The sequence below is a fragment of the Dipteris shenzhenensis genome, unplaced genomic scaffold, assembly GCF_047967505.1.
Source record: "Dipteris shenzhenensis isolate YYH24624 ecotype China unplaced genomic scaffold, Dip_SZ_1.0 scaf0211, whole genome shotgun sequence".
Lineage (NCBI taxonomy): Eukaryota > Viridiplantae > Streptophyta > Polypodiopsida > Gleicheniales > Dipteridaceae > Dipteris > Dipteris shenzhenensis.
Genome location: NW_028239517.1, coordinates 1 through 26963, shown reverse-complemented (window position 1 = coordinate 26963; position 26963 = coordinate 1). Strand labels below are relative to the sequence as shown.

General features: G+C 44.7%; 3 non-coding genes across 3 annotated transcripts; 1 reads left to right on the top strand and 2 right to left on the bottom strand.

The window, feature by feature from the left end:
• Window positions 1-5255: 5255 nt before the first annotated feature.
• TRNAR-CCG (transfer RNA arginine (anticodon CCG)) lies at window positions 5256-5329 on the top strand. The gene has a single exon. It is a non-coding gene; the product is annotated as a tRNA-Arg (tRNA).
• Window positions 5330-13955: 8626 nt separating this feature from the next.
• TRNAW-CCA (transfer RNA tryptophan (anticodon CCA)) lies at window positions 13956-14029 on the bottom strand. Its single transcript has one exon. It is a non-coding gene; the product is annotated as a tRNA-Trp (tRNA).
• A 232-nt stretch (window positions 14030-14261) lies between these two features.
• TRNAP-UGG (transfer RNA proline (anticodon UGG)) lies at window positions 14262-14335 on the bottom strand. Its single transcript has one exon. It is a non-coding gene; the product is annotated as a tRNA-Pro (tRNA).
• Window positions 14336-26963: the final 12628 nt, after the last annotated feature.

Sequence of the window (26963 nt, the reverse complement as noted above, 5' to 3'; positions counted from 1 at the left end):
TAATGAATAATTCCTTCTCCTTCCTGATCTTCATCCCTATCCCCTGATCGAAACGGAAGTAGTGACCCTACGATCTATATAGTTCATGCGAGTCGCGTTGAATCTGGGTAATTCTCAATTAGTTCCGCTGCGATGGGCGAGACCGGCTTATCATTAAAGATTAGGGCTATACGGATTCGAACCGTAAACATTCTCGGTAATGCAGATCGGAATATATAAATTCTTGAACTGCTTCACGAACCCAACATGCTTCTTTCGTGGCATTGGGCTCCCTCATCAACTAGTCTTCCACCGGATGGGAGGAAGAAGCCATTGTTGATGCACCATCCTTTGCTTCATTATAAATAACAAAGAAATGGTTCCGTGTGCTCGAAGAACTCGTTCCCTCCGAAGCAATCCCGAAGTCTCTCGAGAAGATTCTTAGTGTTGACACAGGTTTGCATCCCGTAGACACAAATCCACTTAATTCTAAGTGTCTCGATCGCCTAGGAAGGAGATACGATACCCTCATACACCTCAAGGTTCGTAGGACGAAGAAGAGATCTTGTTGAGGTCCTCGCATTGCCCCCACCACCCTTAGCATTAGACGTATCATCTACTGACCATATCAACCCACCGAAATCGATCCTTTTTCCGATCGATTCTTCGTCATGCTACTGTTCTTCCACATCTCCCAATAGGGTAAGACATAAGTAACTTACGCGGTATATTCCGCGTAGATCGGTTGAATAGCGACGAACCCTTCCCGAGAAGCATCGGCGCACGTGTAAACGAGGTGCTCTACCGTTGAGCTATAGCCCTGTGGCTACATTAGTATAATGCATCGGATGATCCCTGTCAAGCTGGTAACCAACCGAGAAGGAGGCGAGACTCATCTTTTGCCGTTAAAATCAAATATTTATTGATGTTCTAATTGTTTGAAATTCTCTCCCTGGGTCGGTATAATAGAGTACTACAAGCAATAGAAGCCTACTTAACTCAGTGGTTGGAGTGTCGCTTTCATACGGCGAGAGTCATTGGTTCGAATCCAATAGTAGGTAAAACTCATTAGGTACCACAATACTTGAAATGATACCTAATAAGTTCTACAAATATTTGGGATGGATACGAAGTATTACGGGACTAACAAATCATTGTGTGTCCCATCATGCTTTTCCCGTCGTTTCTCACAGGCGCAACTAAAAGTGGGAATGATTGAGTAGTATTTGAAGCCTCTAATCTCGCCTTAGCTCTTTTAAATGCTAGATTAGCTTCAATAGCTTTCCTTCTGCCTTCGGCTTGAGCTGCGTCAGCTTGAGCTGTCTGAAGAGCTTCCCGAGCCTCCTCAGGATCAATTTCGGTAGCTCGTTCTGCTTCGTTGACTGATGTTGTTACCTGATTACTGTCTACCATGGCGAAACCACCCATCAACGCCATTGCGGACCACTGTCCATCGTGACGTACCTTCGGGACTCCCATATCCAAAGCTGTAAGAAGTGGAGCGTGATTGGGCAATACACCAATCTGGCCACTACTCGTAGATGGGACGATTTCTCGAACCTCAGAATTCCAAACAGTTCGATTAGGAGCCATTACACGAAGATTCAGTACCATCCCTTTCATTGACCCTCCACTTGTAAGGTTGCAGCCTTCGTGGTGGCTTCATCGATGTTGCCAACCAGATGAAAAGCTTGTTCAGGGAGATTATCCAATTCTCCAGGAAGAATCATTTGAAATCCCTTAGTGGTTTCTGTTAAACTAACATATTTCCCTGGCGAACCAGTAAATACTTCTGCTACGAGGAAGGGTTGTGATAAGAAACGTTCTATCTTCCGAGCCCGAGCTACCGTTAGACGGTCCTCTTCTGACGATTCATCCAGTCCGGGAATAGCTATAATATCTTGCAATTCCTTATAACGCTGTAAAGTCTGTTTAACCCCTTGTGCGGTTTCGTAATGCTCTTCACCCACAATCCAGGGTTGTAACATGGTTGAAGTCGAATCCAAGGGATCTACAGCCGGATAAATACCTTTAGCTGCTAGTCCTCTCGAAAGCACAGTGGTAGCATCTGGGTGTGCAAATGTTGTAGCAGGAGCTGGGTCAGTCGAATCATCTGCAGGTACATAAACAGCTTGAATAGAAGTTATCGATCCTTCCTTGGTAGAAGTAATTCTCTCTTGTGGGGATCCCGTTTCTGTACTAAGAGTTGGTTGATGACCCACGGCGGAAGGCATTCTACCCAATAAAGCAGAAACTTCTGATCCTGCTTGGACAAAAACGAAATATGTTGTCGATAGATAAAAGGACATCTTGCTTGTTCACATCTCGGAAATATTCAGCCATTGTCAGAGCAGTTGAACCAACTCTCATACGAGCTCCTGTGTGTTCATTCATCTGACCATGAACTGGAGCCACCTTCGATTCTGATATATCTTGTTCATTAATAACTTTCGATTCCTTCGTTTCCATGTAAAGATCATTACCCTCACGGGTGCGTTCCCCCACCCCACCAAATACAGATACACCTCCGTGAGCCTTGGCGATGTTGTTAATTGATTCCGTGATAGGAACCGTTTTTCCCACTCCAGCTCCTCCAAATGATCCAATCTTTCCTCCTCGACGATAGGGAGCCAAAAGATCCGCGACTTTAATCCCCGTCTCAAATATAGATAATTTAGTATCCAACTGCGTAAATGCCGGAGCGGATCTATGAATGGGGGACGTCGTACCAATATCTACGGGACCCAAGTCATCGACGGGTTCACCAGGGACATTAGAGATTCAACCAGGAGTAATTTCACCAACAGGAACACTGAGAGGAGCTCCTGTATCGACGACGCCCATACCTCTCATCAGACCATCTGTAGCACTCATAGCTACGGCTCTGACTTCATTATTACCCGGTAATTGTTGCACCTCACGAGTAACATTAATCTCTTGACCCGCCGGGTTTTTCCCCTTAACCATCGAAGAGTTGTAGATATTGGGCATTTTACCTGGAGGGAAAGACACATCCGATACTGGTCCAATGATCTGGGTAATATATCCCACATTTCTCTCCACTGATTTAGAAATTCCAAAAGCAGAAGAACTGGTTTTCGTAACTGTTTTGGTGTATTATCTTCATTTGATTGTCGAATTGGCAGAACCAATCTGGCATTTCATTGCTAATTGGTTGATGGTGGGGAGTTACTAGTTCCACACCCTTCTCCCCCTTTTTCAAACATATCATTTGCTTCCTCGGAAGTCGATTCCGATCCATCCAGATGGGTGACAGGTACTGTAGGATTTGATTTCCTCCTCTCCACATATGGGTCGGAGGCAAAAGAGCGCGATACCCACGAGTTGGTCCATCTAGTTAGATGTGATTGCTACATCTCATTCGTCGAATCCCCTTTTTTCCCCCGTCTATTCGCAAAGCGAACCAGATATCGAATTCAATCCCCTTTTTTGCTTCTACTGACCAGTCTAACCACGAAAAGATTCCCGAGTCAATGTATCGAGATGTATTACGATCTAATTCTTCAAGCAATTTCCGTGCGAAACAACCAGAGTCAGTTGCATTACATGTGGGACGTATTATAAAATACTAATGTCCCATGCTTGAGGTAGAGTTTCGACAAACGTCTCGAGTCGAATCTATCAGGACCTATTCCACGCTTCACGTTGAATTCTTCCATCTATGTCGAGCAGATCTCATCCTTGCAGGATTTACTAATTGAATTGTAAGGAGGGACTCATGTCACCACAAACAGAGACTAAAACAGGTATTGGGTTCAAAGCTGGTGTTAAAGATTATCGACTAACTTACTATACTCCCGATTATGAGACCAAAGATACTGACATCTTGGCAGCCTTCCGGATGACTCCGCAACCCGGGGTACCGCCTGAGGAAGCTGGAGCTGCAGTAGCTGCAGAATCTTCCACAGGTACGTGGACCACTGTGTGGACGGATGGACTGACTAGTCTCGATCGTTACAAGGGTCGATGCTACGACATCGAACCCGTTGCTGGGGAAGAGAATCAATATATCGCATATGTAGCTTATCCTTTGGATCTATTTGAAGAGGGTTCCGTCACCAATATGTTCACTTCCATTGTAGGTAACGTATTTGGATTTAAAGCCCCACGAGCTCTACGTTTGGAGGATCTGAGAATTCCTCCTGCTTATTCCAAGACTTTCATTGGGCCGCCTCACGGTATCCAAGTCGAAAGGGATAAACTGAACAAATATGGTCGTCCCTTGCTGGGATGTACAATCAAGCCAAAATTGGGCTTATCTGCTAAAAACTATGGCAGGGCTGTTTACGAATGTCTCCGTGGCGGACTTGATTTTACGAAGGATGATGAGAACGTAAATTCTCAACCATTCATGCGTTGGAGGGACCGGTTCCTGTTTGTGGCAGAAGCTCTTTTCAAGGCTCAGGCCGAAACGGGCGAAATAAAAGGACATTATCTAAATGCCACTGCGGGTACGTGTGAGGAAATGATGAAAAGAGCAGTCTTTGCTAGAGAATCGGGAGCACCCATCGTCATGCATGATTATTTGACGGGAGGCTTCACTGCAAATACTAGCTTGGCCTTTTATTGTCGAGATAATGGGCTACTGCTTCATATCCACCGCGCGATGCATGCTGTTATCGATAGACAGAGAAATCACGGTATCCATTTTCGTGTCCTAGCCAAAGCATTGCGTATGTCCGGCGGGGATCATATCCACGCCGGGACCGTAGTGGGTAAACTGGAGGGAGAACGAGAAGTCACACTGGGTTTCGTCGATTTGCTACGCGACGATTATATCGAGAAAGACCGAAGCCGTGGTATATATTTCACTCAGGATTGGGTATCCATGCCAGGTGTATTTCCCGTAGCCTCGGGAGGTATCCATGTCTGGCATATGCCCGCTCTAACTGAAATCTTCGGAGATGATTCTGTCTCACAGTTCGGCGGAGGAACCTTGGGACACCCCTGGGGAAACGCACCAGGCGCCGTAGCTAATCGAGTTGCATTGGAGGCTTGTGTACAAGCTCGTAATGAGGGACGTGATCTTGCTCGTGAAGGTAACGAGATTATCCGCGAAGCTAGTAAGTGGAGTCCCGAATTGGCTGCTGCTTGCGAGGTATGGAAACAGATCAAATTTGAATTCGACACAATTGATACATTGTAATTTCCGTAACTATTCGGGAATCTCATTCATTCGGTAGGATTCGTGGGGCGAACAGGGAGTATAGGGAGAAGGAACATTCCCCTCCATACTCCCGATATGCCACGGATCGGAGTTGGTAGCTCAGCGGATGAGAGCACATGGTTCCGATCCATGGGGACGGGGGTTCGAATCCCCCCCAATTTGCATAGGAGAGGTGGAATACGAGCTGCAGAGACTCGAGTAGTAAGGAAATGATTCAGTGCCTCTCAGTACACGACACAACTATTTCCACGAAGTGTTATTGGATAATTATTTGTGGGGTTCTAACATATGATTGATCAAATAGATGATCAGTCAATTGCCAATTAGTTATCGGATTCGGAGTCAGTCTCGATTCGACGCCTATTCCGAACAGACGCTGATCCTGATAGTTCAGAAATGATTTCTCCATCTCTGTGTCTATCTCATTGATGAAATGAAATCTAATAGAATCGACTGTTTTTACCTCCGAAGCGAAGGAGAAGAAATGAATGAGGAAATTCCTATGTCTGTGAGAAATCGGTTCGAAGATAAACGCGAATTTGGTGGATTGATCGGGGCTTTCCTCGAAAAAGCCACAAAGGGTTACGTTTTGAGTGAGAGAGGAAGGAATAGAGACATAAGCATTGATACCGACAGGGGGTTGTGGACTCGGTGTGACAACTGCGGTAACATGCTTTACGTGAGATTCCCAAAACAAAATAAAAATATTTGTGAGGAGTGCGGCTATCACCCCCCAATGACTAGTACAGAAAGAATCGAACTTCCGATCGATCGTGACACTTGGATTCCCATGGATGAAGACATGACTGCATAAGATGTTCCAGGTTTCTCTGACGGGGATTCTCATGGAAGTCGCATCATCAACTCCCAGAAACGAACGGGTTTAACTGATGCTGTTCAGACAGGGGTGGGATGTCTAAACGGGACACCTATTGCGCTTGGTGTTACGGACTTTCAATCCACGGGGGGAAGTATGGGTTCTGTGGTAGGTGAAAAGATTACCCGCTCAATCGAATGTGCCACGGATCAATCCCTTCCACTAGTTATTATCTGTGCTTCCGGCGGAGCACGTACGCAAGAAGGGACGTTGAGTCTGATGCAGATGGCTAAGATTCCTCCCGTCCCACAAATACATCAGGTTCAGAAGGGATTATTATATATATCGGTTCCTACCTATCCAACTACGGGTGGTGTTACTGCTAGTTCTGGTACGTTAGGGGACGTAATTATTGCTGAGTCCAAAGCATACATAGCATTTGCTGGGAAAAGGGTGATTGAACAAACACTGCGTCAGAAGATACCCGATGGCTTTCAAGTAGCTGAATCTTTATTTGATCATGGATCACCCGATTCAATTGTTCCACGTAATCCTCTAAAAGGTGTTCCGAGTGAGATATCTGAGCTTTATTCTTCAGCTCCTTGTAAAAGGAATTGAACCTCCTTTCCCCCCATTCGGTTAAACCCCCGTTTCTATCACTCTCCCTCCTTCTCATTAATCAAGTTAGGAATTATCAATTCGGGGTTGTCCTACTAATCTCTCTACCTCTCCAATGAGAGGAATTTATTCAGCGAACCGTCGTAACAATACTTTTCTATCCTTCTCTGATATCACGCCATGCAAATTATGCCACAATGCAATTATACCTCAGTAAGAAATCGAGATTAACCATCGGTATAATTTCGGACTCTGCTGTGCGCCTGATTCGACGAAGTAGACACCGCGGATGTCTGCAGATTCATTGAGTCAGTTGATCGGAGCTGGAATCAGATACCTTACCGGAAACAATATGGATTTCGTAGCAATTTCCGAGTAACTGTCTCGATATATCGAATGTATAAAAACTTCCTTTCTACGTGAGATAAGGAGACTATTATTAGACATTGGGGGATAAAAGATAAAAATAACAATATAATGTCATTATAGATACATCTATCTGTGTCATATCTTTCTTACTTGAGGTGATTCCATTACGACAGCGTCCTATTTACCTTCCATTTCTGTACCCCTAGTAGGTTCGGTCTTTCCGGCAATTACAATGATATCTCTGTTTATTTATATAGAACGGGACGAAATTCTACAATTTCTTGTTCTGTACACTATCTCACGGAAATTGTTCCATAGGATCGATCAATTACGACTACTACTCTTGCTTTTGATTCGGTCGGATATATTCTTTCCACATAGCTTCACCGGCGGTTATTTTATTTGAGCACTTGTTTTAGCACTTGGGAATCTTTAACGTCATCTCAATCTATATCTCACTTTCCCCTTATGGATAAGTGAGACGTGGATCGTTCCATCGTTGCTAAGACATATAGATCTTAGCGACCCCCACCTACGCACCAAAACAGTGGAAAATGTTCTAAACTTCTCGGAAACAGAATCCCTTCCAAGAATCCTTTTCAAAATGAAGTGATGTCGAAGCATCGGCTGTATCTGTATCTGCATCTATTCGGGGAGGGGGGGGGGGGGGTAGGGTAGAGGTGGGACCAATAACAATATAAGCGGCTGATTCATTCCAACAAGGCAATTTCTGGAGGGAGTATTAATGAATCGTCAATCCGAATGGTTTCGAGTAGATTCTCCAAGAGGTTCTCGTAGATTCAGTAATTTGTGTTGGGCCCGTATCCCGGTTCGTGGCGCAATGGGTTTTCCGGCGGTTGGAATCTCTAGTTATATTGGTGAAGATTTAATCCCCACACTTCCATCTGGACAGATTGTTTTCATTCCACAAGGTATTGTGATGTGTTTCTATGGTATCGCGGGTCTCTTCCCTGGATTTTATCCGTGGCGTACGATATTTCGGGATGTGGGTAGCGGCTACAATTCATTTGATAAATGAGAAGGAATCTTCCCCATTTCTCGCTGGGGTTTCCCCGGGGGAAACCGTCGTATTTGTATCCAATTTGCAATGAGAGATATACAAGCAGTTAAATTGGAAATTCGAGGAGGTTTCTATCCTCGTCGAGTCCTTTACTTGAAGATGAGGGGTCGGCAAGACATTCCCCTAACCCGGATTGGTGAGGATTCGGCGTCGGGAGAAACAGAAGAAAAAGCTGCTGAACTTGCTCGTTTTTCACGTGTATCAATCGAGGGATTCTAATATTTCGACCGATCCGGAGGTTCCTAGAAGAAGCGAATGAGATGAGGGAAGGAAATTAGGATGGTATAGTGACGATTAGAGAAGGGAATTAGAAAAGAGGATTCGATTACGGGGATTCATCCACTTAGTAATTTACTTCGTGAATTCCCCTCCTCACCATATAAATAATATATGAAATCATACTGTTGGAGACTCCTCCGGTGGTTCTACAATACCCCACGTCGCTCCCCGGATAGAGCTTACGAAGCTAGTAAGCGACTACAATCCGTAAGAGAAGACTCTTCCTATTATCTAGAAACAATATCATCTACGGAAGATTCGTCACAGGCTGCGGTAGCTCATACGGATGCAGAACCTAGTAAATCTCTATCTACTATATATCGGAGTCTTTTAGAATGTAGGATCAGCATATCTGTATCGAAGATTCGGAATAGTCTTAAGTTCTTTATCAGGAGGAAGCAACGCCAGTTGCTCCTGATCGGGAATTATCCTCCTACCTCCCGTGGGAAAGAAATATCGACAGAGGAAAGGTCCCGTGATGCATCTCCATCTCACCCCCCAGTTGCTCTGCCTCTTCAATCAGCGCCTCCACTGGTTCGTCTAGATCCCTGCAGGGTGGGGAGGAAACCAAACATAATTGGTGATTTATCGCAAAATCCACCAGGGGATAATCCTTTGGCTCCTGCGGGTAAATATGTGTCAAGAGAATCGAGTAAGACGGAACAAATGAATAGGAAATTGGCTCGGATCGAAGCAACTCCAAATGATCCTGATTCCTGGACACGGCACCGTCCCACAACTTCTCCGTCACTCCAAATAAATGATAACTCAAATGATAAATTTTCTGTCCGCAAATCAGTGGATTCCCCCAGTAGTACAACGGCTTATGAGTCTATAAGTCTGATGCCACGGTCCATAACTCGTACTTCATCAAGGTTCAACACAGAGTTGACGGGTCAATCGAGTTCATTAGTACTTAACGATTCTGAATTGGCTAAATATCAAGCAGTAGCTCCTATTCAATATATCGGATGTCTATTACTTCTCCCTTCCGCGATTCCAATTGTCTTGAAGAATTGGTTTCTAGAACCTTGGATCAGAAATTGGTGGAATACCTTCCAGTCACAAATATTTATTAATTCTTTCCGGGAAGAGGTAGCTCTCAAACGACTTCAGGAGATAGAAGGCTTACTCCGGTTGGGTGAAACAATGAGAGGCTCTGTATATACCTAATTACAAGACTACGGCACAGATGTGTATGACAAAACTATTCAATTGGTGGTAATATGTAACGAGGGAAACACCCAGATAATCTCGCACCTAGTAACCGACGTAATTAGCATTGCCACCTCGATCTGCTTGTTCGTAGTAGGTAAAGAAAGACTCGCAGTTTCAAATTCCTGGATTCGGGAGTTATTCTATAGCTTAAATGATACGACGAAAGCGTTCTCTACTCCACCATTAACGGATTTATGTATTGGATTTCACTCCCCCCACGGTTGGGAAATAGTTGTAGATTCTCTCCTGGAACATCTGGGATTCGCTCACAACAAATATGTAATCTCTTGTTTCGTCTCAACCTTCCCGGTTATTTCAGACACAGTCTCCAAATATCGGATTCCTCGCCATTTGAGTCGTATATCTCCTTCAATCGTAGCGACTTATCACACAATGAATGAATGATAATCACTCCACCGAGTATCTGCCAGTTGCATCCAACGGAGTAGACTCACTTCTCGTAGGAATTGGATTTTATTATCCTCTTCTGGTATTGGGTAGTGGGAGGATAAAAATTTGCAATTCCCGCAATCGTCGGGATATCAGAATACTCCAAAAGAGGGGAGTAATATTTTACCTATGATGTCAAGAAACAATCTATTTGTGAGAAACCCTAATACTAATAATCGAACTATGCGAAAGAGAAGTAGTAAGGACTGGATGGCGAAGTGGTTGACCCTGTCATTTCCAATGTTGATCACTCTGGATGGAATGAATCGTCCATCCGTATCAAATGCATATCCGATTTTTGCGCAATAGAATTACGAGGATCCACGAGAAGCAACTGGACGTATTGTATGTGCTAATCGTCACTTGGCTAAGAAACCCGTGGATATTGAGGTTCCGCAATCTGTTCTTCCCAATACTGTGTCCGAAGCAGTTGTTAAGATTCCTTATGATATGTAGATAAAATAAGTACTTGCAAATGGTAAAAAGGGAGGATTGAATGTAGGCGCCGTACCGATCCCACCCGAAGGGTTTGAATTGGCTCCTTCTGATCGTCTTCCAACCGAAGCGAGGGAGAAATTAAGTAAACTTTCGTTCCAGAGCTATCGCCCCGATAGAAAGAACATGATAGTAATAGGTCCGGTTCCGGGTAAGCTATATAGTGAAATCGTATTTCCGATTCTCTCACCGGATCCTGCCGTTGATAAAGAGGTACACTTTTTAAAATACCCCCTATATGTTGGAGGGAATAGGGGAAGGGGACAGATCTATCCCGATGGAAGTAAAAGCAATAATACGGTTTACAACGCTTCGGCGACGGGAAGGATAACTAGAATAACACGTAGGGAGAGGGGGGGTGGATACGAAATCACTACCCAAGAGACATCGGGGGGTCGTGAAGTAGTTGATACTGTACCTCCCGGTCCCGAACTTATCGTTTCGGAGGGTGAATATATTAAAGCTGATTAACCATCGACCAATAACCCTAACGTGGGTGGATTCGGTCAAGCAGAGGCAGAGATTGTACTTCAGGATCCATTACGTGTTCAAGGTCTTCTACTTTTTCTTGCATCGGTTACTCTGGCCCAGATATTCCCAGTGTCAAAGAAGAAGCAGTTCGAGAAAGTCCAATTGGCGGAGATGAATTTCTGAGTCCATACTTTTCGGATGTGAACCATCCGGAAAGGGTTGGTAATTGACTGTAAATCCGACGAGTCAAAGACAAATTCTGGATTTCTACCTCTTCTATACGTCTAAACGAAGCGATAAGTACAACTCTTGTGGTATCATTTGGAGCCGGTTGAGTCCAGTTAGCAGTAAGAATAACTGGAATTCTTCAAAAACATATTCGGTGATGAAACCAAGTTTTCAATAATAGTCTCCCCGACAGGTATCAGAAAATATATCCAATTTTGCTAACTATTTTTTCTATTCCGATATCGGTGGTGGCGGGTGAGCCACCGCCACCGTGTACTCCCCCCAATTTACTATGAGGAAATCGACCTGGAATTGGATTTAAACCTCAGGTCGAGTCCTTCCTTCTTCCTCCCGAGTCCAGAGATTTAATGTGATATGATTCCCCCCATCCCTCGATCTCTCGAAGAATCAGACGAGTGACTCGTGGGTTGGTTTGTTATCAAAAGCATATGCACCCTCCCAATCCCGGTAGGAATCTGTCCCATACTTATCAAATGATTGCAATAATTACCGCCCCTTCATCCAATTGCGATCGATTCTTCGGGAGAGAATCGATCGAATAACCTACTCACCCGAGTACGGTACCAGAATTTGACTCTGCTGAGGCGGAGTAGCATATACAGCTGGGGGGTTGTCGCACCCGGAGCAGTAGAACAGACTCCGGAAGAGGGGGTTGACCCGTTTCCGGACCTATGAACCCCCGGGATCCGGCACATCTTTTCACCTGCGAGTAGGAAGAATTTCCCAATGCTTATTCATTCTCAGAGGGATGATCCCAATCCCGAATAGGCTCCATGAAAGAATATTCCCAGTAGACCTATCACGAGTATACCAGCTACGGTACCTATAAGCCACAGAGGAATCCTTCCAGTGGTATTGGCCATTTGTCCCACCCCCCTCCCTTTTTGATTTCATTATTTAGTCACGACTCGAGACACGAACAGTCACAAATAAATCAGGTCTTAGTTTTTCCCAATTGGGGTTATCAAATCTCTTCAGTTTCTAATTGAAGAAGTAGTTGGAAAATGAGACGGCAAGTACGAAGATCAATAAGAGTCCCCGATAAAGGCTTGTACGATTCAATTCCACACTCTGTTTATTCGGGTTCGGTTGCGTCGTGGATTTATAGCTTATATAGGGATTATCGCTGAATGAATTGCATTGCCGATATAGAGCCTGGAAAAAAAACTGTAGGTACAGCTAGTCCGTGGACGGCTAGCCACCTAACGGTGAAAATCGGATAAGTTCTATCTGGAGTCGTTGGTACCTCCTGAGATCTAGTAAATGCATCAGCTTGTTCCAGCGAATCGAAGCGGCCAGTTACTAAAGGAACTTCTTGTCGGCTCTCCGTAAAATATTCATTTGGGCGGGGACTTCCAGAAACGTCGTAAGCCAAACCTGTACTGACGAATAACCAACCTGCAATAGACGGAGAAGGTATAGTAATGCTATGGATGACCCAGTATCGAATACTAGTAATAATGTCAGCAGAAGGACGTTCTCCCGTATTCCCAGACATGTTCAGCTCCGTATATCCCTGCGGGATTAAGGAGGATTGCTTGCCGAGAGGTGTGAGTACCAGTAGATGGAGAATCTACCGGTATACCTGAGCGATCCCCGTTAAGTTGTCATTATTATACCGAGGGTATACCCGAAACATACTGGATTAGTATAGCTAGCCCCCCCTCGAAGCAGCAATATTCCTCTTATTTCGCCGGATAAATAAACGAGTTGTAAATAAACCGAGCGGAGAAACCGTAATTCCCCCCCTCCCCCCCGAGTATACAAATCTATCAGTATTTTCTCCGCGTTTTAGGAGAACCTATGGAAAGAATATGATTCTTTTTTTTTCCCCGATTGTTCAATTGGAGGTTCCGATGCTTCCGGTGAGTCTCAACGCGCGTGGTTAACCCACCACGTCTAAGTTTCTTTCGAATGACTTCCGTATCAAATCCTGCCATTAGAACTATAGGATTCTCCATCGAGAACTCGGGGGAACCTGGTCATGTAGGGGTATCTGATACATATAATTGAGATATTAATATCCAATCTTGTCTTGTTCCTCTTTCTGGGAAGATTCGATTCCTCCCACTCATTCAGAGGTTGGAGATATTTCGATGAACTGTCGATCCCATTCCCAGCTTCTGAAACGCGATCTTCTCGTCGGATAAACTGCTCTCATATGTCTACCAAGCTTCGAATCCCCTTTCGATAGTTCCGAGTAACCAATTATTTTTCTACTAACCTATCTGCTAAATCAATTTGGTACTTAAATCTATGCTTACTCCACCGAGTCACTTCGCTTTTCTATCGTCCGCACCAATCTCAACTTCAGTATTATTTGTTGGATTGAATAAGATCCGGCTTAATGATACAAGAGTATCAGCTTAGAAGGAACGAGGAGTGCCCATTAGCACTTACTGATCCGCCGCACTTACCAATCATCTATTACCAATTAATACCTGAATCTTTTTCGGTAAGTATTTGTACTAAATGTATGTGAACCCAAATGGTTGAAGCACTGCTATCCGGAATTGTGTTGGGTTTGATCCCAATAACTCTAGCTGGATTATTTGTAACTGCATATTTGCAATATCGACGTGGCGACCAACTAGATATTCGGTAGAAGACGGAGACTCATTTGCCATATCCTTCTCCCATTCCTAAGATCTCTCTGGTAATCCAGAGGGATCGGGAAATGCAAATTCTTAGTATGTGTGGGTATTGGTCGAACCAGCTGATACCGACTTGAGTCGGAGAAACACGCCCTGTAGGATTTGAACCTACGACATCAGGTTTTGGAGACCTGCGTTCTACCGAACTGAACTAAGGGCGCTCCATTCCCCACGTAAGCCAGTTTCCATTCTAATCAGAATCTGCGGACATCCGGACACGGGAATAGAATCAGACTCTTAATCGGAGTGGTTCTTTCACCGACCAGGAGAGAGGAAGATAAATGGAATGTCTCTTGTGGGGGAATCAGTTGAATAACACAAACAATCTACCCAGATGGATTTCTCTTGTCACCAATTTCTCACCAATATCATTTTGGGATGTACGGGGAACAATAGGGATGACAGGATTTGAACCTGCGACATTTTGTACCCAAAACAAATGCGCTACCAAACTGCGCTACATCCCTATTGGTCTCGATCTCCGACTGGCATTCTCGGTATTGAGACGCGTGATCCAAGTAATTATAACTGATAGCCACAGAACTTGACTACCCACTTAAGAAGTAACCATGTCCCGAGAGGATGTCGCCTCCGAATCATTCCCAGACCGGAAGAATCCGATTCCCTTACTGGGGTTGGTCGTGGTAAAAATACTGGAAGAGACACATCATCTTCCTAGTCGATTGAAAAACGAAGGAGAATTCACAATGCAAGATGTAAAAATTTATCTTTCCACGGCCCCCGTGTTGGCTACGATATGGTTTGGGCTGCTAGCCGGTTTACTAATAGAAATAAATCGATTCTTTCCAGATGCCTTGATATTTCCATTTCTCTAGTCGGGGGGAGGCGGGGGTTGAGCAAAACAAAAGTAAGGTGGGAGAAATAGATCGATTTCCGTGAGGGGAGCAGTGAGCGATCCATTCATTACTGGAAATCGATAAATCGGGAATTCTATTAATGATTTATTACTGAGACGGTATCTTCCCATCCACTCCTCCCCCATTTCCTTCACTTATTTCAATGAATCCTATGGCTAAAAGTAGAGATGCGAGAGTAACTATTGCTTTGGAATGCACAAGTTGCACCCGAAAAGGGACTGACGACAAATCTCTAGGTATTTTTCGATATACTACGCGTAAGAATCGTCGCAATACACCTACTTGATTGGAATCGAGGAGATACTGTCCCTGCTGCTACAAACATACCATTCACAAAGAGTCGAAGAAATAAGTGATCTGTTTCTAATCAACTGGAAAATAATCAATAGTTTTCGGAAATGTCATGAAAGGTATCACGAATAAATCTAAGCAGTCTTCGCGTAGACGTTCTCCATCCATCCGATCCGACGAGATTATTGACTACAGAAATATAAGTTTACTCCGTCGATTTGTAAGTGAACAGGGAAGGATTTCACCCAGATGAATGAGTAGGTTGACCCCGAAACAACAGCACTCAATAGCTGTCGCAATCAAAAGAGCTCGTATTTTAGCTTTGCCACCGTTCTCGAATAACGAGAATTAGACCTTGCATTGCTAGCGACTAGACAATTAAGTTCTAGTTTGAAAGATTTGGCATTCAACCGACTACTCGATCCTATTAACCCTAAATGGAGAAATGAATAGGAGTCGGAACCAATACTCCGGGTGGAATATTTGTAGTTTACTACCGTCCGTTCCGCCTCTCCGGGAGACAATATCCGGAGAGGTTTCTTATTTTCAACCAGTAGATTCGTATACTGGTAGTTGTGCAATCTCGGAAAAACAGTGAGTATCTAGGATAGCTATCTATGCAGGTATTTTGCGATTCAGATAAACTCGATTTTCATATAAATTGTGAATCATCCTATTATGAGAAATTCCATTCCCTCGTGCTGCTGCATTGATCCGGGCAATCCGTAAGCGACAAATTTCTCTCTTTCGATTACTCCTATCTCGATAAGCAGAAGCCAATGCTTTCATTTCCTGTTGATTCGCCGTTCTAAATAGCTTTGAATGAGCTCCCCTAAATCCAGATGTAATTTCAGGAATACTTTTGCGACGTTTCCGAGCCACAGATCCGCGTTTTACCCTAGTCGTTGAGTGTTTACCCTCACAAAATATCAAAATTATTCTTTGGGGACTCTGTCTGTCACACTGGTGATACAACCCCCCCCCCCCCCCTTCAGTCCCGAATGAATCCCACCTCTCTCATATCATCGGAACCGTCTGGATGCATCCTTCTAGCAAGAAGACGGAATTGCTAAGTGTAGATCTGGTGGCATGCACGGTCGCGGTGGCACACCAAAACTCTCAATTCCCGCACTCCTGATATCCGAATTATTCGGATTAGTAGGATCAGAAATAGTTGAAATAGAATCTGAATCTGGTCACTTAATTCTTTTGAAAGAACAATTCCCGCAAGAGACTTTCCTATCTGACGTAGAAAATAATGATTCCAATGGCTTTTGCTACCTTAACCTTCCCGTCCACAAATCCCCGAGATCAGATGCCTCTTGATAAAGAAGTTGCACCAGAGGGAGTTATGGATTCCAAAGTTTCCGTAGTATCTTCCTCGACAGTTGGGTCCTTCCTATACACCGGAGCCTATGATTTCCCGATGACGGGGGAAATGGAATTACTGTTGGTAAGTCGTATAGTTTCCAATCCCCGGCTCCACTCAAGACTTGAGAGATCAGGTAAAGAGTTTCATCCTAGAAAGACTTATTTGTATAGTAACGGTATTTCACTTCGGTAGTTGGCTGGATGGTTGACCCAAAGCAAAGCTACCGCCATTGCAGGGATTCCAGCAGAGATATGGGAATCGATATCCTCATCCCCACGTCGCTTAGTGATTTTTTTAGTATCACTGATAAGTTGCTTCTCATCTCACACTAAGATGATTGGATTTGCACCAATCAGAACTATGAATTTTCGTCTCTCAGTAAAGGATATAGATGACGGATCTTTGCCTAATTACAGTGAAGGGATCTTGCTGCGACACCGACCCCCCAATATCATTTGGTTTACGATTCAAACGTGTCGCACATACACCCTGGTACATACCCCTCTGCGTTGGGGGCACCCCCGAAGGGCAGGGGATTTTGTTCCAATCTCCATTGGTTGTCTTGCGTTCCTAATAAGTTGTTGATTGGTTGGCATATCCAAAAGATGCAGGGTTTTGGGGTTCGGACTATTCCTAACCATGGAGGACACCTCAATCATTGAGTTGGTAGAATCCTTATCTCCCGGGCAACCTCATATAGAAAATATGGGAGATGGAATAAGTGGTGGAGATAGCGGTGATTCACACAAGTCATAAACCTGGGAGAGGGAGGAATTGGGTGTTGCTCCTCCCCCCCCCCCCCCGCAAATCAATATTCGTGAATGACATTTGGTAAATACCCACACCCAAATAGTATCGATTCCTAAAGTACCGGAATGTAGGGATCTCCCCTGTTCATATCGGGAGACTCCTCGTGAGTCCCGGACATTCCCCACCAAGCAGTAGAAGTTACTAAATTAATCTTGAATCTGGAGAGTTTTCTGATGCTACGGGATCTACAATACCATGATTTTCGGCTTCTTTCGCTGACGTAAAAACGTCTCTTTCCATGTCTTCGGAGATCATCCATAAAGGTTTGCCGGTTCTTTATACATGAACCCTAGTAATACAATCACAAGGTTTCGATACTTCTTCTGCTTCCATAATACATTCACCCGCCTGTCCATCATAATGGGAACTCGCAGGTTGATGAATCATAACCCTGATTCAGTATCGTTGCAATTCAATCCGAAGACAACCGTACGGGCAGCTCCTTCTGCATACGGCTCCGTGTCTGACTACCAAATATTTTGCAAGTGGAAGAATCCCAATTCCAGAAATCGGGTGGGGTTCTTATCTCTTATCCAGAGCCAGCTTCTTAGAAATTACATATACCACCCTTTCTTACCAGAAGTACTATGGTGGTTCCGTTGCTTCATCCCTTCCAGCAATCCCAAGGTTTTATATGGATATTCTCTACGGGAGATAGAATCAAGATCCTTCGATTCGGGATAAATTGTAGGGATTCATCCCTCACCCCAGGATTTCTGCGACGCTAGAGTAGATGCACTTACTGGTGGTGAATCCCTACCGAAGAATTTCCTGACTCACTTCACTATCTCGGTGCTTCACTACTTCGGTCCTTGCACACATACCTAGAATTCCACCAAGTTTTAAGTGCCATGCTATTATTACCGCAATCGGGCGGAGGCATAGTTTCGACCCATACAAATCATTGGCGCCAAGCGTGAGGCAGTGCTATACGTTTGGTTATCTCTCCTCCGGTTGAAATGGAAGATCCCATTGAAGCGGCTAATCCCATGCAAATGGTATGTGCATCCGGTACAACAAATTGCGTAGCATCATAAACAGATATTCCTGATAATACTGCCCCACCGGGAAAGTTTGTATACAAATACGTATCCTTGGTTTCGTCCTCCCCATTCAAGTACATCATGATACCAATCGGTTGATTTGCAATCTCGTCATCCACTTGCTGACCCAAAAAAAGAAGCCTCTCTCGATAGAGACGGTTGATCAGGATAGGTCTCCGCGCCCCCCTCCTCCGGAACCGTACGAGCATCGTTAGAAGCATACGGCTCCAGTGGTTCCGGTATACCAGCATGGGTCCGGTACGAGAAGGAGCAAAACAGGTTCTACATCCCTTAGGAAGAGATACTTCATGTATCACCGTTAATGAAAACCTCTTTCACCCTCCCAATCTAATCCATTTTCCAGTATTCCATTTATGGTTCAGGTTCGTCTCTTCGGTCTCCCAAACATCTTGAACCATATCTCAATTGGTGGGGGGGGGGGGTACACCCCCCCCTCCCACCAATGTTTTCTTGTTCATAATTGAGTCCCTCTCAAAAGAATCTTTAGGCTCATTTTCTACTTCGGGGAGATATAAATCCGATCATTATTTGTACATGTAGAACAAATAGTTTCATTTCCTCTTTCCCCACTCCATCTTTCAGATCCCGCACCCCACCCCGACTCACTGACTAATTCAAGTCCCATTCAATCTTGTGGTTATCCTTGTCATCATCGACTCGCGGGATTTAGCGACCGAAGCCTGGCGAATCTGTTAGTTCCAACTAGCCATGGATTCCGACGATTGATGGATCTTTTATCGAATCTTTCGTTCCAGTCTCACGCGTTCGACTACCAAAGAATCAGTCTGAGTGAGATAGAGACACATCGCTCGGATGAGAAATGATGGGGAGTAGCTCCATACAACTCGATATGTCTAACGAGTCGCACTATACGTCAATCCGAACCGCATCCTCTTCCCCAGGTAGACGAAAGGGCACCTTCGGAACACCAATTGGCATACGGAAACCGGTAGTAAGTTGTAGTTGTCTCTTAAACGAAAGCGTAACACCCGATGGAAGTGGAGGCTTGTGTTGTATTATAACATGTCTAGTCGGAATGAATTTGCATCTCTTGAGGCGTCTACTCGTGGAATCCGTGGTACATAGCCGAGGGATCCGAGATCTGATTGGTGGTGGAATATTTCCCGCGAGATAGATGGGACCAATCTCTACGTTGTTGCGTAAAAGATGTAAATGCTAAAATATCTATGTCTTTCCCTCCGCTAGGAGGGGGGGATTCTCGGCTCCCCACACCGATACGTCCGCCTATACACCAATGTATTTACACGTATCATTCCAAGTGGGATCTCCATTCAGGATTGAAGAGAGTCTCTTCCACTTCTTTATAGCGCAGGCTTCCGACGCGAGAAAGTCACGTAGTGTCCATTCATTTTCAACAAAGGGGTTTCCAACGGGTTTGCCTCGGTATCGCGTTCATACTGTTGTACTAAATGATCCCGGTCGCTTAATTTCTGTACATCTAATGCATACGGCTCCGGTCTCTGGTTGGGCTGGTTCAATGGCTCTGTATGAATTAGCGGTTTTCGACCCATCTGATCCTGTTCTTGATCCGATGCGGAGACAGGGTATGTTCGTCATCCCATTCATGACCCGTATCGGAATAACGAAGTCATGGGGGGGTTGGAGCATTACCGGAGATACCGTAACTGACGCAGGTATCTGGAGTTATGAAGGTGTAGCTGCAGCTCATATTATCCCATCCGGTTTATTATTTCTAGCTGCTATCCGGCATCGGGTCCATTGGGACCTGGATTTGTTTCGCGACGAACGCACGGGAAAACCATCCCTCGATCTACCCAAAATTTTTGGAATTCATTCATTCTTATCAGGAGTACTTCGCTTTGCTTTTGGAGCATTTCACGTAACTGGTTTATTTGGGCCCGGTATCTGGGTATCGGACCCCTATGGATTAACCGGTAAAGTACAACCTGTGGATCCGGCTCGGGGAGCTGAGGGTTTCGATCCCTTCACTCCGGGAGGAATAGCTTCTCACCATATCGCAGCAGGTATTTTAGGTATACTAGCCGGTCCATTTCATCCTAGTGTTCGTCCCCCCCAACGGTTATACAAGGCCCTACGCATGGGGAATGTTGAAACCGTTTCGTCCAGCAGTATCGCTGCCGTTTCCTTCGCCGCCTTCGTAGTTTCTGGGACTATGTGGTACGGCTCCGCCGCCACTCCAATCGAGTTATTTGGTCCCACCCGTTACCAATGGGATCAGGGATATTTTCAGCAAGAGATAGATCGGCGGATCCGTGCTAGCAAAGCTGAAAATTCTGGTTTATCGGAAGCGTGGTCCAAAATTCCCGAGAAATCAGCTTTTCATGATTATATTGGTAATAACCCAGCCAAGGGTGGATTGTTCAGAGCAGGTGCTATGGACAACGGTGACGGAATAGCTGTCGGTTGGTTAGGGCACGCCGTCTTCAAGGATAAGGAAGGTCATGAGTTACTTGTGCGCCGTATGCCCACCTTCTTCGAGACATTCCCGGTGGTCCTGGTCGACGGGGAAGGCATCGTAAGGGCGGATGTTCCATTCAGACGGGCGGAATCAAAATACAGTGTTGAACAAGTAGGTGTAACTGTCGAATCTCATGGTGGTGAACTAGATGGAACTAGTTTCAGCGACCCCGCTACGGTGAAGAAATATGCTAGACGTGCCTAATCAGGCGAGATCTCTGAATTTGATCGTGCCACTTTGAAATCGGACGGTGTCTTTCGTAGTAGTCCTCGAGGTCGGTTTACTTTTGGTCATGCCACGCCTGCTCTTATTCTCTTCCTCGGACACATCTGGCACGGTGCTAGAACCTTGTTCAGAGACGTGTTCGCCGGTATCGATCCCGACTTAGATTCTCAAGTCGAATTTGGAGCATTCCAGAAGTTGGGGGATCCAAGTACCAAGAGACGAATCGTTTGAGAGATCTTCTCTTTGTCCATCCCAATTCCCAGATTCGGGTATTTAATCAATGAAATTATTTGTAGCAACCACTCCCTATCGCAGATACACCCAGGTAATTTAACCACTTGGTCCGGTTGAGTGGTTCGGGCCTGGGGGGAAGGAAGTTAGTGGGTGCCGTTGGAGAAACACGAAGAAAATACTAAGGAATTTACAAATTAGTGCGAAAGTCATCCCCGAAATCCCATTCCACGACCGAATCCACGGAAGCATTGGTTTATACATTTCTACCGGTAGCCACTCTAGGTATAATATTTTTTGCCATATTCTTCCGAGAGCCACCCAGGATCCTTAGTAAGGGGAAGAAATGATACTTAACTTCCTGGAGAAACAGCTATCTCTCCCGCGCGAGTATCCCTCTTCCACGAGCGGAAGCGCCAGAAGCACCAAAAGCACAGGGAGGGGGGGAGAATAAGAGACCTTCCTTCGTTACTATAGGAAGGTCCCCCAGTCTAATCAGTCCTCATGTTCTTCGAAGGGATCTCTAAGCTCCGCGGAGGGTTGACCAGAAGCGGTATACAAAGCATAGCCGGTAAAACTGACGGGTGGGCGAGATATAGAGATAGCGACCAGAGTTGCAGTTTCCGTTGCTAGGTAATCCAAAACAGTGATGGTTCGTTTTCAGTATAATAGCATATAAAGTTATCAACTCTCAATCAATCGAATAAGTTATACGGCTACGAAGATTATCGATGACACCCCAAAAGGCAAACCTAAGATTAGTGGTTTGGGAATCTCTTTAAAACCACTCAATTCGGAATATGGTAAAGTTGCTCCTGGTTGGGGGACTACTCTCCCGATGGGATTCTTCATGGCTCTATTTGCAGTATTCCCAGTCACCATCCCGGAAATATATAACTCCTCCGTCTTACTGGATGGTATCCCGATAAGTTGGTAAAAAAAGACCGGATTGTTATTCCGAGCTCCCCCAGCCATCATAGCTGGGGAGCGGTAGGAAATCCCTCCCGCGGAGGGGTAGTTGAACCGCGTAACTCAAACTTCCAAGGATCTTGATAATACGGGTGTGTGACTCGTTACAGTCAATCTGGTTCAATAGATAGACGATCTATTTCCTATAGGGGAGGTATTATTATCTTGCTGGATAGCGGTCGGGTGATTAGCATCCAAAGCGCAAGGGTTAATATATTAATCAATAATGTCTGAACTATGATTAATTCGTATGAATCTACCACTCAGACTTCGCCACAGGATTGTCACCCAACGTCGAATAGAAGATCCAACCTCTTATTTATAAACCGAGGTAGCTATTAATCATATGTTTGATATAACACTTCCGTATTTGAGAATTGAGAATAACTACTCATACTTGATTGCGTCTCTGCTTCGAAACACTAACCGCTTCGTTCCACAAGATGTTAACGAGGAAGAATTGCCACCCATTCAATCTTCGTACCTAGTAATGAGGGGATTCGTCGGAGTGTAGTGGGGATCTAAGGTTCACAGATATCCAGATATTGACATTGAAACGATAGAAACTCTATCCATTTATTTATCTCGGTTATTCCCCCGGATAAACCTAACGATAAGACGAAGAGATTCCTCGAGACGCTGGAGTCCTTATTTCCTCCCATGGCCAAAAGCCGACACGAGATTAAAGCAAAATTCCGACGGAATCTTTCACTAGTCAACTCACCTTCTCCTTCCCACGGATCGGAATGTGTCCGATCAATATATTTCGCCACACGAAGTGATTAGTAGTAGAACGGAGGGTTACTCAGACGTTTTCGTTTAAGCCGTATGAGGTTGAATACTCACGTACAGTTTGTATGGGGGGGGGTCGTAGAAGCCCGCCTATCTTGATAAAGTATACGATTGGTTCGAAGAGTGTCTTGAGATTTAGGCGATTGCTGATGACATTACCAGTAAATATGTTCCTCCTCATGTGAACATTTTTCATCGCTTGGGGGGAATCACATCGACTCGTTTTTTGGTTCAGGTAGCTACTGGTTCCGCCACGACTTCTCACTATCGTCCGACCGTTACAGAAGCTTTTTCCTCAGTTCAATATATAATGACCGAAGTGAATTCTGGATGGCTAATTCGATCTGTTCATTGATGGTCAGCAAGTACGACGGTTTCAATGATGATTCCACACGTATTTCGTGTCTATCTCACAGGAGGGTTCAAAAAACCTCGTGAATTAACTTGGGTTACTGGTGTAATTCTAGCCGTACCAACTGTATCTTCTGGTGTAACCGGATATTCCTTGCCTCGGGACCAAATCGGTTACTGGGCAGTTAAGATTGTAACCGGCGTACCGGAAGCCATTCCTCTAATAGGATCTCCGTTGGTGGAGCTACTACGAGGAAGTGTTAGTGTAGGTCAATCTACATTGACTCGTTTCTATAGTTCACACACTTTCGTCTCACCGCCTCTCACAGCTGTTTCTATGCTAATGCACTTCCCGATGATCCGTAAACAAGGCATTTCGGGTCCCTTGTAATGAAAATCTATAATCCAGCGGATGGGTGGTATTGATTGATCTATCCGCGGGAGGACCCCAATCTACAAGATGAGGGGTTATTTTTTCCTTGCCACTAGTCTTTCTCACCAAGAGAAATAGAAGACTCCTTAGTGGACCGAATTCCTATCTCGAATTGTCGAGGGAAATGAATTGAAGTGTCTGGAGGCGGAAGATCGGATTATGGGAGTGTGTGACTTGTATCGAAACATAGGCTATGCAGATCTTATACCGAATGCTGCCACACTAAAGTATGTGTCTCCGCTCCAACTCTCCCCAACCTCATAATTGGGGTTTAAAACTTGGATATGAAAACACTTCCCTTCCTATGAGGTGTTTTGGGGAATGCTTCCTATGGTCGAACTCATCCTTAAGGCTCCGTCTAATCCCATGCATACCCGAGTCACAGGCAGTTTCACCCCTTCAAACATATGGTTTTCAAAATGCATCCACTTCCTCTGCATTTGGTACGATGCGGAGAAACAACCGTCGGAGTAAGAGAACGATCCGGGGGAAGAGGAAGCCGAAGTTGTAACAAGTTAAGATCCCGCACAGGTACTGTTTCTCAAGAGTCTCGTATCTGTGGGTAGATACGACGCGTGTGTGGGATACGAGATCATCCAAGAAGCTTCTTGAGGAGAAATTTCTTAAGCTCACTCGGATAATAAGCTATTCCGTAGAATAACTCTCCGTTTTTCAAGGGTTCTCGCTTCGGGAAGTATCAGAGATTATTATGAAGTTACGACTCCTCCGGTTCCCCACTGGAATTTGTAAACGGAAATATTCGAGGATTTGCTTGAGCCGGCTGATAAGAAATCTCCACGTCCGATTCTACCGGGGGAGTGAGAAGTCTATCCCAATAACAAAAAAACCTGACCCGAGTGATCCTGTTTTAAGAGCAAAACTAGCCAAGGGTATGGGACACAACTACTACGGAGAACCTGCTTGGCCCAACGATCTCTTATATATATTTCCCGTAGTAATCTTAGGAACCATTGCATGTACCGTAGGTTTGGCAGTTCTAGAACCATCGATGATCGGTGAACCAGCGAATCCCTTTGCAACTCCCCTAGAGATACTACCCGAGTGGTATTTCTTTCCCGTGTTTCAAATACTCCGTACAGTTCCTAATAAATCATTGGGTGTCCCTTTGATGGCGTCGGTACCGGCAGGTTCGTTGACCGTGCCTTTTCTCGAGAATGTGAATAAATTTCAGAATCCATTTCGACGTTCAGTAGCTACAACGGTTTCTCCGATTGGTACTGCAGTAGCTATTCGGTTAGGCATCGGAGCAGCTTTACCCATCGATGGATCTTCAACTTTGGGACTATTTTAGGATCGATCTGGCACCAAAAAAAAGCCGATCCTCCATGTGGTAAATAGTCGATCTGGGGTTGGATCGTTTCGATCCAAGACCCCCCCAGATCCAGTCAGATAACTAACTGTCCCCTCCTCCCGTGGCGTGATAAACAAACAAAGTTAACTCGTCTACCCCGATTCTTACCGATACCGATCCTCCACTGGTTTCGGTTTACCCCCTAAGGGTTAGAATGAGGAATGGGTTGGGAACTAGGTAAAATATATTTGAGTATTTACCCATCTTTTTTCCAATCAACATACGATTTGTTCTTGGGTAATTCTATATCGAAACGTTCCCATAAAGTTTTCAATACTTAATCTACAGATTTTCTTCCAAAGTTCTTGATTTTCTCTAAATCTTCCTGACTGTAATTCAGTGGGTCCCAGATCGTACGTATACCAACTCGTTTAAGACAGTTATAAGTCTTAACAGGCAATTCTAGTTGATCAATGAATGTATGTTTAAGCACAAACTCTCGCGTCGATTCATCCATATCGTTTGGAGGATAAGAAAAGTCCGTCGGATTGGAAGAATCCTCGCCACCTCCAGTAGAAGAAGTATTATTTTCCCCCATATGTGGAAAAGGAATGAATAAATTTGTTGAATTTCTAGACGCTTCGCAAGGTGCCTCATTCGGAGTCAAACCACCATTGGTCCATATCTCCATGAATGGTATTTCTTGTATCTCTCTACCATTTCCAAATAGGTGAATGCTATGATTTACATTTCAAACAGACATAGATACAGCATCAATGGGAAATTCCCCATCTTCACACAGCTTCGGATCTTGTACGCAATATCCACGACCCCTCCCGATCTTCGACTCTACATTCACGGACATTGATTGGGTAGTGGTAGCTATATGTTGCGACTCATCAATCGCTTTAACAGACGGCGGGAATGATATGTCACCAGCTGTCACCTTCTTAGGACCATGAATCGATGGAAATGCTTTTTAAACATCATTAGAATCGCTTTGAGGTACAATTTCTTTCAAATTAACTGAAATGTCGTGTATTGTTTCTCAAATGCCCGTTATTGTGGAATACTCATGCTTCATGCCTTCGGATTTCGCATGTGTTATACTCGTTCCCTCCACCTCTCCAGGTAAAGCTCTACACATAGCGATTCCCACAGTATTAACTTGGCCTCTCTTGGGGGGAGGTATAACAAGACAACCATAATGAAGACGCTTACTTTCCCATCCTGGATTCAATGCATTTCCATTGAATCGCCTGAGTAGAGATTGGTATTTCATCTTGAATCGTAATTGGGTCCCTCTTTATTCAAAGCAGTTGATAGTCGGAAACTAGACACGCCTTTTCTTGGGGGGTCTACATCCATTATGCGGCATCGGGGTCACATCACGCACGAAACTGAGAATTATACCACTTCTACGAATAGCCCTCGAAGCCGTATCTCTTCCCGGTCCGGGTCCGCTTATCATTACTTCCGCCTGCTTCATACCCTGATCAATCGAAGTACGAATGGCACCTTCCGTCGCAGTCTGAGCAGCAAATGGTGTACCTTTCCTCGCACCCCTGAATCCGCATACACCAGCGGAACACCACGAAACGACTTGTCCTCAAACATCCGTAGCGGTAACAATGGTATTATTAAAACTTGCTTGAATGTGTGTAACTCCTTTTGGTATTCTACGTTTTCCCTTTCGTGAACGAATCCTTTTCGTGCTGCTTGGCATAACTTACTAATTATCTGCGACAAACGAACTACAACTAGGTAATATTTCTCCTCCTATCTAGTCCCGTATTCCATTTATTATCCTTGCTTCTGCTTGTGCTTCGGATTGGAACGGATTACCATGATTCGTCTTCGTCTACGAATCAGTCGACGTTTCTCACGTATCTTACGAACGGGAGCA